This window comes from Falco naumanni, chromosome 8 (assembly GCF_017639655.2).
Source record: "Falco naumanni isolate bFalNau1 chromosome 8, bFalNau1.pat, whole genome shotgun sequence".
Taxonomy (NCBI): Eukaryota; Metazoa; Chordata; class Aves; order Falconiformes; family Falconidae; genus Falco; species Falco naumanni.
In genome coordinates, this window is record NC_054061.1 from 64,228,962 (window position 1) to 64,240,963 (window position 12,002).

A 12,002-nucleotide genomic window follows, 5' to 3' on the forward strand; every position below is an offset into this window, starting at 1 on the left:
TCTGTGATACCCCTTATGCAACTAATGGGCAAAGCTTGTTAATTGGTTGTAAATGCCAGCAGGTTGCCAAGATAATACTTCAGAAATAAGCGGGTATTCTGATAATTACAGCAATCTTCATCTATAAAAGCTTAAGTAGATGAAGTACTGGCTGGCTTAAAACCAAGATTTATCCCGCTGCACTCACATTAAAAGAAAAAATAAGATGAAAACAATAATGTAGCAAAACAATTATATAGCAGGAAGCGTTGTAGGTTTTAGAAATTGTGAAAACTCAGAAAGTAAAACAGTGCTGTAATAACCAGTTATGGAAAAATAGGCCATTTACATTTGTGTATAATTAAATAGTAGGCTATGCAATTTCACTTTTTAAAGTAAACTGCCTTTTCCTTTTTTTATAGGGCAACGTAGCCATAATTGCTGCATTAAAGCTTTAATGAAAGAAAAAAGCAGCAGATCAAGATGACATGTAACATCCACATTTGTACTGTGGCATTCTGCTTGTTTAGTAATGGGAAGCTACTGAGGAGATTAAAATTGCCGAATTCTTCATAGGTTTTTTTCCCGAAAATTGCTATAGGAAGATGATTCAAAGTCTAAAATACATACAATTTATTTTTCTACCTTCAGTCCACAAGGATTTAATGGCTTTCCTAACTCTCAGAGTGTCTGAAGAAATACAGTCTTGCAAAAGGGGAATATTATTTCAGCTCATCAAAATTATCAAAAGTAAGCTCAAACTTGAAGCATGGAGGTCTAACCTCACATTTTAGACTATTAGTGCAAATGCTGAATACTATTTTTTAACTCAGTGTTGCTTTTCAGCTTTCCTGTCGGAATTATCAACAGGTTGATATATAATCTTGTTATTTGGCATTTTGAGAAGTTTCTTTTTACGTTACAAACCGCAAAGCGCCGTAAAGCCAGGCTCAGCTGTGTTAAAGCTTCAAAATAAGGGTGCATGCTTTCAAGCCAGATTTTTGCCTAGAATAGTAAAATAGAAGAGTTGACATTGATGGAGGAGAAAGCCTTTTATTTTTTTCTTGACCTCGGGCATATCTCATAGACTGCGTTGAATCATTGATGCCTCCTGTGAGCAAGTGAGGCAGGTTTTGGCAGGAGTGGCTCAGAAGCAGGAGGAGCGTGGGGCAGTGCCAAGGGGCTGCTCTGCCCAGGCTCCTAGGGGGGAAAGGCAGCGCTGAGCTGAGACACCCCTCCTGCCGGGTTGCAGGGCAGTCCGTGTTGCGGGCTCGCATGTTAGAGGAGTCCACACCTGGTCTGGGGCTGCTCTGCCCGGAGCATTTGCCCAGCCTTGCCGCCTCTGTCGCAACGGGGTCAGACCACGCGAAGGCACAGGGGCTGCACCAAAGCTCTTTCCTGGTGGCTAAATGCACATGCCCAGCATGGCCCCAGGTGCAAGGTGTGAGTCTAGCTCATGCTGGATTTTTTCCACTTGTGGAAAATAGGCTGTGATGTGCCCTGCAGTAGGGTCAGCCCAGTGGGATGTGGGTGGATGTGCTGGAAATAAGGCTTAATCACGTCATGCAATGGAAGGCTAGACTTGGATGTGTACATTGTCTCACGGTAGTCTGCTTGCCAAATATTTGATGAAGGGACCTTTCCTGTCTGTGGTCATGCAACAGTAACCTGAAATCTTCTCTCACACGTTATCCATAAAAAAAATAAAAAGAGCCCATTGGGCAAATGGGGACAACTTGCTGTGCCCACTAACCCCTTACATTTTGGCAAATAAAGAGGTGCATCATGTTACCTAAAGCCCTCTGGGGAAATGAGGTGTGGGAGCCTGGGGCCACCGGGGGAGCGGGGTGCAAGGCCAGCCCTGCCACTCACCAGCCCACGGCCCCACGCCATGTAATGGACTTTCCTAGTTAGTACATAATATATGGCACTTGTCCGAAGTGTGGCTGCAGGAACCAGTGGAGGAAGACATAACGTGATGAGATCCTTTAATGGATCTGTCTCCCTTGTTTTCCAGGAACAAAATAAATAGAAGACTTTTTCAACCGGCATGTATTTCCATTTATGTTTTAAAAATTCATGAGCATAGGTTTCATATGATGGTGTAGTTACTATGGTAATTGTTTATTAATCTGGAGAAGGTTGGTAATTACCACAGTTCAGTTTATATAACTCAAACCCAGAGTTAAAGTATGGGTATGATTTCTTTACGCAACCATCTTTTAGACAACTTTTTTTTTAATTATTTTTTTTATTTAACAGAATATGCATTTTCCCCTCTCAGTTCTACTTTTATCCAAGTGCGTACATTTCTGGAAGTGTAGAGAGAGTGTAAAAATGAGAGAGAGAAGCTTGCTCGGAGTTGGCAGGCCAGGGCAACCAGGAAAAAATGTGCAGAGTTAAGTAGCAGGTGCCTTTGGGATATTTTTTTAATTAAAAAAAATATATCTTTCTCTTTTCCCCAGAGGAGGGCTCATTTGTGGGAAGGCACTAATGGACAGAGGGAAGCAAGCAGCAAAACGGGGACATTGTGGGAGCCCCCATGTCCAGCCCAAGACCGTGCCCCCAGCTGAGCACGAGGCTGAGGGATGCAGGGCCAAGGGGGACATGTGTGCATCACCCTGCAGCTCTGGTTGTGCGTGGGGTGACACATGCACAGAGGACGAAAAGTGCAAGAGCTGGGTTAAGGTGAATGTCTGCCTGCATTTGCTGGTTGTTTGTTTTTTAGGGGTTATGTGTGGTTTTACTAACGGAAAATGCAAGAGTGGCAAGGCGCCTGCCAGGTACACCATGGCCCTTGGGGAAACCCTGCTGCCAGCTCTCCGCAACCCTGCCAGCCACCTGGGGTCTGTGCTCACCTTTCCTGCAGAAACTTAATCTAAAACCTGGGTTTTTTCATTCAAAAATTGTGGGTTTTTTATTTCAGATAGGCACTACCAATCCTATTGCAGGGCAATTTTTTCACACTGGACACTGTGGTGATGCTCTCCATAAACCCAGGAAGCAGAAAATGTGACATTTCAGTGATTTTTTTTCATTTATCTAAAAGCTCTTTTCTTCCAGAAAGTGAAAAATTTTGCCCGCTGCGGATCTTTTTCCTCTGTTGATTCTAGTTCGGAGACAATTAATTGCCATCAGTTCATTCAGTAATGACCCATAGGAAACCAGAAGCAGCCCTGTGCATGGGTGACCCTTCCTTGCCTGTCCCCGCTTTGCTCCCTGTTGGCTTGTGCGGCTGGTGGGCTGGAGAAACTCCCTGGCCGGCCTGGCTCCATTGCTGAGAGATTCACATTATTTATATGGAAAAAGTGCAGGATGCCATCTCCCCGCTCACTCTGCCTGCATAAATTGTGCGTGTTTATTATTCATCGTAACACAGCACATTCTCTGTTTCTGTGTCACTTGTCACTAATCACTTATGCATCTGATGTGCGGATCCAGAGCAGGTTCCTAAGCATTCTTGGCTTTGAAACATAAGATATGCATGGGTAAGAGTTTATCCCACCCCCAAAATAACAACTTTGATACATTTTCAAAAGGGAAAGTGCATATGTTACAGTACTCAGGAGCAGCAATAACCAAACTAGCTGAGAAGTGACACGGACTTGGGTTATTTTCTTGTTGGTTTTTTTTCTTTTTGGGTTTGGTTTTTTTTGGGTCTCTCTTTAGTATTTCATGAAAGTGGTGTAAAAATCTTAACATTTGAATGCCACACGCTTCGCTCTGCCTGTGAGATAAAGGACATTTCTCTAAAAGAAACATACGCTCCTTGTTCCTTGTTTTGATTCTCCGTACAGCTTGTCACAATGCATTTACATTTCTTCCATACATTTGGAATTGCAACCCGAGCTGTGCTTTTGAGGAAGGGATGCAAACTCTTTTCTTCCACTTTTCGGAGGCAGTTGGGTGCTGCCTGAAGCCTGCCACACGCAGGGGCCGCACGCTGCACGCTGCCAGCTTCTTCTGCCACCCGCTGCCTCTCACCCCGGCGGTCCCTCTCGAGGTACTGGGCCACCACCTGGGGAAAGGCTCTTTCCTGGCGCTTTTCCCATCCCCTTCCCCACCTGGTTCCCAACCCATAAAAGCCGATTGCCAAACCTCAGTGGACGGCGGCACTGTGTCTACCCAGGCTTTTCCCCCCACAATTCTTCCTCCTGTCCCTTGTAGCCTCTGGGAAATGCCAGAAATCACTCTTCCCTTGCCCAGATCTGCTCTGGGAAGCACAGTGGAAACACTGGCAGCCCTGGAAACCTTGTGTTTAAGACACTGCCTTTCCCCCCGACCCCCCCTTCTCATGGCGCTGGATGAGCGGCTGTTAACGGTGTGAGGCTGGGGATGAAGACCTGACGCAGCCCCAGAGGGGATGACACCTGTTGGGAGAGAGCTGGTCTCGTGGAGTCTGGCTATCACTGTGAAAAATGGTCATTCAGCCGGGAAAATCCCATCTATCAAATTAAGAAGATGGAAAACATTCCTGCATTTTCCAGTGGTTGACCTAATCCCTCTGTAATGCTGCAAACCTGGCATCCACAGCCAGTGATGGACCCATCTACAGGTCTAAGGAGCGTGAGCTCCTCCGTTGGACATCTGGAATAGGTGGCTGTGCCATATGCACATCAGGCTGTGACCCACCTGCACCACAGTCACCTCCAGTAGAAGATCTGCGGTATTGGCCTGACCTCATGGGAGGGCAACATGTGGACCAGCTGGCAGGACAGTAGCCCGGCAGACCTGTATTTACCAAATTTTATTTTTTTTATCACCAAGCTTCCACAAGCTAGGAATTATTTACTATGGAAATACTGAAAAAGTCACGAAACTGGTCAAATTGTATGATGGGAATGTTTTCTTCTCCAAGACTGCTGAAATAGACAACTCCTTACCAACCTCCCCAGCTGGAAACACAGGGGTTTCATCCAAGGAGACAGATAACTTTAATTGTGCGTTGCTCTGCTGATATCTGATGGGAGCAATCTCAGCAGCAACCTCCAATTGCAAGTCCTCCTTCTTGAGTGAAGTCAGCCCTATGATAACACCAGAGAGGCAGCTTGAAATTAGGATATAGGAAACCAATGCCAAAAATATGTCAGCTTGGAAGGTCATTAAGAATTATCCATTTGTGCATGTTCGCATGCCAGCAGTACCTTAAGTCATTACCTTGGAGGGATAGATTTGTCTAATGAACATATGAATTAACAATACAAAATTGTGATCGATAAATCAAATAAGAATTTACAATCTGGCAATGAATCTAACCCGAATGGAGTTTCACTGGATGTGAATGTGAGAGGAGCTGTTGGTGTTCTTTGCTAAAAATGACTCTCGGTGGTATTTTTCCACTTCATGACACCACAGTTGTAGGTAACTGATCTAAAAACCAGCCTGCCTGTACCTCAGGCAGAGACAAGTTGTTCTGAAGCTCTTGGCTCACCATTTCCAGTAGTTATTTTTTTAAACCTCTCCACCTACACCTTTATTGTTGGTTTTTGTTTGGTTTTTTCTCTAAAACTCAGCTTAGAAATTGACCTAGACTGGTACTGGCATAAAAACGAGCAGCTTTTGTATATGAGTTGGTATAGTTCTGGTTAAGTATTTTTAAATTTAGGCACTCAGATAAAAGCAGCTGATGTTTAACTCTGCTTTTCTGCACTAACATAGCTCAGGAGGGAGTTTTGATTTTTGGCTCTGAAAGATAGATTGCATTAGAAGTTTCCTGAGTTGTGGATTATAGCTTCTTCACGTAGAGTTTTAAAAGTCTAAAAGAGCAAGAAGTTTAGGTTTAAAAAATGTCTTGTACAGGTAGGCTGGCATTTTTTTTTTTTTTCCTTCTAAAGCCTTACCCTCTTAGTGGCTAAGATCAATGCAATATACTCATTGTTTTTTTTAAATAAGCTCTTACTGGAAGATGTACTTCATTTAACATTTATGATAAACTCTTAGCAATTCTTCACTGCATCTTCATCTTTTTGGCTTGTGTCATTTTGGGTTTGGAGCACTCCTAGTGTGCAAGCGAGCACCGTCTCTACAAAATCCTGTTAGAGCTGCCACAGTCTAGCTCTTGTCAAACTGCATATTAAAGACCCAAACAATAAGAAAGTACCAAAGAGGTTGTAATGTTTCATTACTTTGTGTGATTAATACCTCCGTATGTGCTAATGAACCAAAGTTAGGTCATAATGGCTTTGCAATGTAAGGTTATCGAGGGTTCCATTGATATAAAGGGGTAAGTTCAGCCTCTTGGGTCTGTAGTTCACCAAGTACCACTTCTTTTACAAATTTAGAATTGCCATAGTAAAATCTGCTATGTAGTTGAGGTGGAAATTTCAAGGGAAGTTCATGCTGGATCTTGCTGTTAAAATGATTCGGGCAGTCACAAAATGGGCAAAATGGGGTACTGAAACCATGCCCATAATGACACCAGACAGAAATGGTGTTCATTTGGGGCCCTCCAGTGCACCCCCAGCCATGGAGCACTTCACGAGGGCATCTCCAGTGCCGAAGCACACACGCGCTGGGAGTCAGCCCAGTTCTCCTGCAGCACCTGTGAACCTCAGTCAAACAAAACTCAGCAGATAGCAGTGTCTCTGTGTCCTGGTAACATTTTGTCCAAGTGCCTCCTGACTCATTAACCTCTCTTCTCTTTTCTTCTTTCCAGTATCTAGCAGCTGTTGATTCAAATTTTTTGCACCAGTTTTTTTGTCCTAGATCTGTGCTGTCCAATTTATCACATGTAATTTTTAAAGTGCGAAAATGTCCCAAATGTAAAAATCAGAGTAAGAACATGAAGGTAAAAGCACTGATCTTTGCCACTGTAACCAGGAAATGGAGCACTAAGACTCACTCTATAATTAATGGATGTCATTGTGCCTATGGATTGTATAGATAATATAGCAAAGCCACATTATACAGCTGGCTTCACAACATCTAGGCTTCCAAGGGGAAAGGGAGCCCATCAGAATGGCTCTACCACAGCCAGTTCCTGAAGGTCAACATGCTCATGGACTGTAATCATACTCCTTCTCCTTAGAAAGGGCAAGATTTGGAACATACTGAGTAAGTTTAAAAAAAAAAAAAAAAAGGGAGTGTGATTGTAAGTGCGTTGGAGTGGAGCAGCCTTCCTCGCACGAGAGGGGAGGCGGGTTGCACCGGGCTGCAGCCCTGTGGCTCAGAACATTCTGGGGAAGCTGTGCAGAAAAGCATGACACAAGCCTGGAAACATTTAGGGAGGGGGCATGTTATTTTAATATCCTTTTTTGTGCTTAATAGAAAAGGGGTTTGTGGTTAATTCTTTATTATCTCCGACAGCAGTTCTCGCTTCGGCTCCTCTTTCTTTAACTGCCAAGCTAGCATTTTCCTTTTTTATTGCTCCTTTCTTCGAGGTTTGCTTTGGAATAGTGCCAGTTATCATTTCCCATTAGGGCAAATATTGCATCAAACTCATGATTAGGGATTTGAGGGCTTGGGAATATAATTCTCTAACATTTGTCTTTCATTTTCTAAGAGTCTTTTTCTCTCTCTTTGTACACACATATACGCACACATGCCTGTATAATCTGTGGATATACATATGCATATATATATTTATAGAGAAGGACAAGGGGCGTGCTGCATGTATATAATGGCACAGGTATGTTTACATGTCCGTGAGAGTTTATTTGTATATAAAGTTTAAACCTCTTCGCTTAGACAAAGGGAAAGGGAAGAGCTTTCTCCTCATGTGAGATTTCAGAGGGCTCGAAAGGTTAATAAAGGAGGAGAATAACAGATTTGTTTGTATGTTTTGGGTTAAATACTTCAGTTTTGCAGTGAAGGAAGGTGTTAAGAACACACACTGTGAGTGTGGAGATGAAGCCACTGCTAGGGAGCTGCTACCAGTTTTACCGACCCTACAAAACCAGGGAACAACACTGCCTATTTTTGAACATGCCTTTTATGTACCTTTTTTATTGCCCACCTGCATATATACAGCCACTTCATGTCCAGCACATTCCTCTAATAAAGTAGCAATAAATATTACATTTATAGAAATTAACTGTTCTGCTGTATTAACATATGCTGCACCACCTATACTGAAGGACTAGATAGATACGTAGCCTCTGATTTGGGCATCCTGAACTGCTCTTAAAAGCTGCTCATTTCTGCTGGTTAGGCAAACAGGCCTAAATGTCCTGAGGCAGACAAGAGGCTGTGCTGGCCATGTGCACTGGTGTGGGCTTCAAGGCATCTGGATTTTGGCTTAACCTGCCTTTGCCTGCACTTCCCTCCAACATTTAGGCGCTGCTGAGATGTTAAAAAATCTTTCCAGCTGCCGCCTATTTCTGATGCTGGCTTGCAAAACCCAACACCCGCTTTCAGAACCTGATGGTTTTTTGGGGATATTTAAAGAATGTATTTTTTTGCTGGTGAAACTTTTCTTACGCCCAGTCTGGGGGGCAGGTGCACTGCAGGTGATCCCCTGCACCAGCTGCCCTTGTGGGGCTGGGGCAGGTGGCGATGCCTGGGGTCTGTGGTCCCCCCATGGGGCTGGCCACCCACCCCATGCTGCCCCCACTGCTGGAGATACGGCGCTCCTGAGAGCCAGGCGCCATCCTCCTTACACCCGGCAAATCACTTAACCTCTCAGCACGGCAGCTTTCACAGCTGTTAACATGGGGAACGGTTTTATTTCGCCTCCTCTTGTAAAGAGCATTGCGGCTCCGATCGACCGGGGGCCACAGCATTATTTCCACTTACAGATAAGTTGGATTTTGGCAGCCGGTGAGAGGAAGGCAAGCGCATTCATCTGGGTAAAATCCCCTGGCTGGAGAAATAGCCAACGGGGAAGTTTTATAAGGCAGGCACAAAGCAATATCAGCAATATCCAGAGCAAATCTTATATCAGAGTTGTCATTTTTGCTCTAGCCCGGCAGTGGCTGGCTGGGGATTTGTGGGGTCGGCCGGGAGATTGGAGCAGGCAAGATGCGGAGTGGTGCTGGCCAGCTCAGCTGGGGTGGTGCTGACACTCACAGCCACCCGACAGGTTCCTAAATACATATATTTCCAGGCAGCCAATTTGTCTGCCTCCAAAAAATTTATTCTTCAAGGCTTGTTCCCATCTGCCAAAAGAAAACATGTCATTTAAAAAAAAAAAAATATCTAACATTGACAGACAGGAGTGCGTTGTTGAGCTAAAGCCCTATGCTTTTACCTGAGCCAGGCGCCGGCACCGCGTGGTGAGACAGCCCTGTCACCCACATGCTTTATTAACAGTCAGTTTTTAATCGCGCTTCTCCCTGGCAAGCTGACAAATATTTTCCCCTTTACTCACAGTTCACCCTTTCTTTTTCTGACAAATACGGCGCTTACTTCATTTAAATTTTTGCAAAAATGAGCCCAGGCGAAGTGACTCAGTCATTGTGCAGATTAAATACAATGTCACCTCTTTTCCTGCTTGTAGTACAATGGCTGCAAGTTAAAATTATTACAGTAATTTCAGAAATTTATGCTGTAATTTCCACTGATAAACCTGGCTGTGTGTTCCCAGCCCTGCCTGCTTCCTCTGCCTTCCCTGCCTGAAAAGAAAGTCATGGTCCCCACATGGGGAAGCTTCATGTCGTGGAAGGTACAGTAAGCTCCTAGTTATTTTAGAAATCTTAAAGTGATTAAGGCAAAAGGATGGTTAATTATAATATTCTAAAAACACAGCTGCTAAAAAAAAAGAAGTTTCAAGCAGCCACCAAGTTGTTATTATTGTGTCATCATCTTATGACATACTTGTGGCATATGGGAAAAATAAAAGATTAAATCTCCACCCCCGAACTGCCCCCGCAGGCGCGCGGTCCTGGGACCAGCAACATCTTTAGGAAGGAGGAGGCTCAGCCTGACACTGCTGGTGAGCACAGGGGTGGCTTCCAGCCCTGCGTTCCCTTCCAGAGCCTAGAGAGCTGAATCTTCTGCTGGGTTTGCAAAACATCAGCTGGGAAAACTGTGGCTAAATCAAGAGCAACCACAGTTTGCCAGGGAACAAATACCCCAGATGTGGCCGTGCCAGTCCTTTACTGAACTCCCACTCATGCTTTCATTTCTCATGTGCCGATGAGATAAAAAAAAAAAAAGTCATTGCTGGTATTGCCAGTGGGGCTGAAATATGGAGCCCCTTAAACATTTTCACACTGCCTCGGTAAAGAGTGGCAGCCTTCTCCCCATGCCCACATTTTTGAGGCTACCTCAAAAATAAATCTGCCTACTAGATGAAACCACAGAATTTTCCCAGAGGCAGCTGGTGCTTTGGGTGGGGAAAAGGTCTTATGCTGCCAGCCTGTCCATGCCCCGAGGCCAAAGTACAGAGCCCCTTGCTGTGCCATTGAACACTGCAGCTGTGCCTGAGTAGCCTGGGCTTAAACGCATCAAACTTTTCAGAGTTACAAAGACAGATGCAACAACAACTTAGGTCCAACGCAACAACAACTTAGGTCCAACCCAGAAATGATGGTTCAGATAATAGAAAAACATCTGTACGAGATGGCTGTATGGGGAGCTGGGCCACTGTTCTTGTTGGCAGAGTTATTCATGCTCACGTGCTTTAAAAAAACAACAAACCTCACTTCATTTTAAAACCAGAGATCTAGCAGGATGGCTTCTAACCAAGGATCAAGGTGGAGACTGCAGAGGAAACTAGAGGCACTCAAAAGTAGATGATGCTGCAAACACTAAGCAGGCGTCGTTGCTGCATCAGTGGGCACAGCAATGTCTGCAGTGACTTGGTGAGGAGAGCGGACTTTTTATGACTAAGGTCTGACCATCCTCTTGTTACAATCAAGCTAATGAACAAGCATTAACCTTTGTGGTGCTACAACAATCTACAAGTTGTATATACTGCAATATCATTTTTTTCAGTTAGATGAAGGACAGAGGCTACAGCTGTAATGGGGTTTGTACAAAGCCCCGGTTAAAGAAACCACCCACATGGGGAGCACAGTGGAGCATCCTTCATTTCCCAGTATAAGCATCAACTATGCTGATGTGGGAGGAAAGAAAGCATGCCACCCCGTGACAGAGACACTTCCAGCTTGTTATAAAAAATGTCGTTGGAGGTTTGGAAAAATACTGGCCAAAGTCAGCCCCAAACCTTTTTAGGTCTGTCTGTGGCTCATCACAGAGTGCTGGTGTCGCTTGGCATTGCTGCCCTGGCTCTGCATGGGGACTGCCCAGTGCCAGGGGCTGCAACTGGCTGTCACAGCACTCCAAAATCTGGGATGTGCCTGTGGGTGCTTTTCTCCCCACCATGGCTTCCTCCAGCCTCACCGTGGGCTGAGTGCTCCTGAAAAAAGAGCTGGCAGTGCTTGTCAGTGGGATGCACAGATTGGGTCTTAGGACTAAACGAAGGTTTGAGCACCTGCCAGATTACACCCATCCTGAATCTAAACATCTGCAAATATTTAAGATGCAACCATACAGGAGCTGTAAGAGCTCCTGTGCATGCGTGTGTGCTCAAACCAGTGGCACCTGGTGCAGCTCATGCAATGCAAAAGCTCCCCACCGTCTCCCAGTTACAGGAGACTCATCCCCAAAGCACTGCAAGGAAACATCCCCAGGAGGACGTGACACACGGACTGGGGTCAGCAGCAGGGTGAGGAGCGGTACCCAGCCTTCACTGCCAGCATGTTTTTCCCCGTGCTTGGCCCTCTCCAGCCCTTTCTCACTCATGGAGCACATAGGATGCCATCGTGCACATGTACCCAGCTACCCATATGTAAATGCCTCACCGCCTTGGGAGCAGTGCCACTGCCCATGCCACCAGCCGGCCACCTGTGCTGAGCTGCAACCTGGCTGCACGGAGCACAGGGGCTCACTCCCTGGCACCAGGGTTGGTGGGGGCAAAGTGTCCGACACCTCTTCTCTGCTCTCTGCCAGCCACTAGTTTCACAAAAATGACGCAGTGACACTACAGTAACAGCAATAACACCGCCAAAATATTCCCGTGGGCTCTCCGGGCTGCAGCACCCACCAGCAGCCACCTTTGGCCCCACGCCAGCACAGGGGAA

The 12,002-nt window shown here is 45.3% G+C and overlaps 1 long non-coding RNA gene across 2 annotated transcripts in view; it reads left to right on the forward strand.

Moving 5' to 3' along the window:
• Positions 1 to 12,002, forward strand: part of LOC121092901 — a 52,820-nt gene that overhangs the window by 17,328 nt on the left and 23,490 nt on the right. The window lies entirely within an intron of this gene.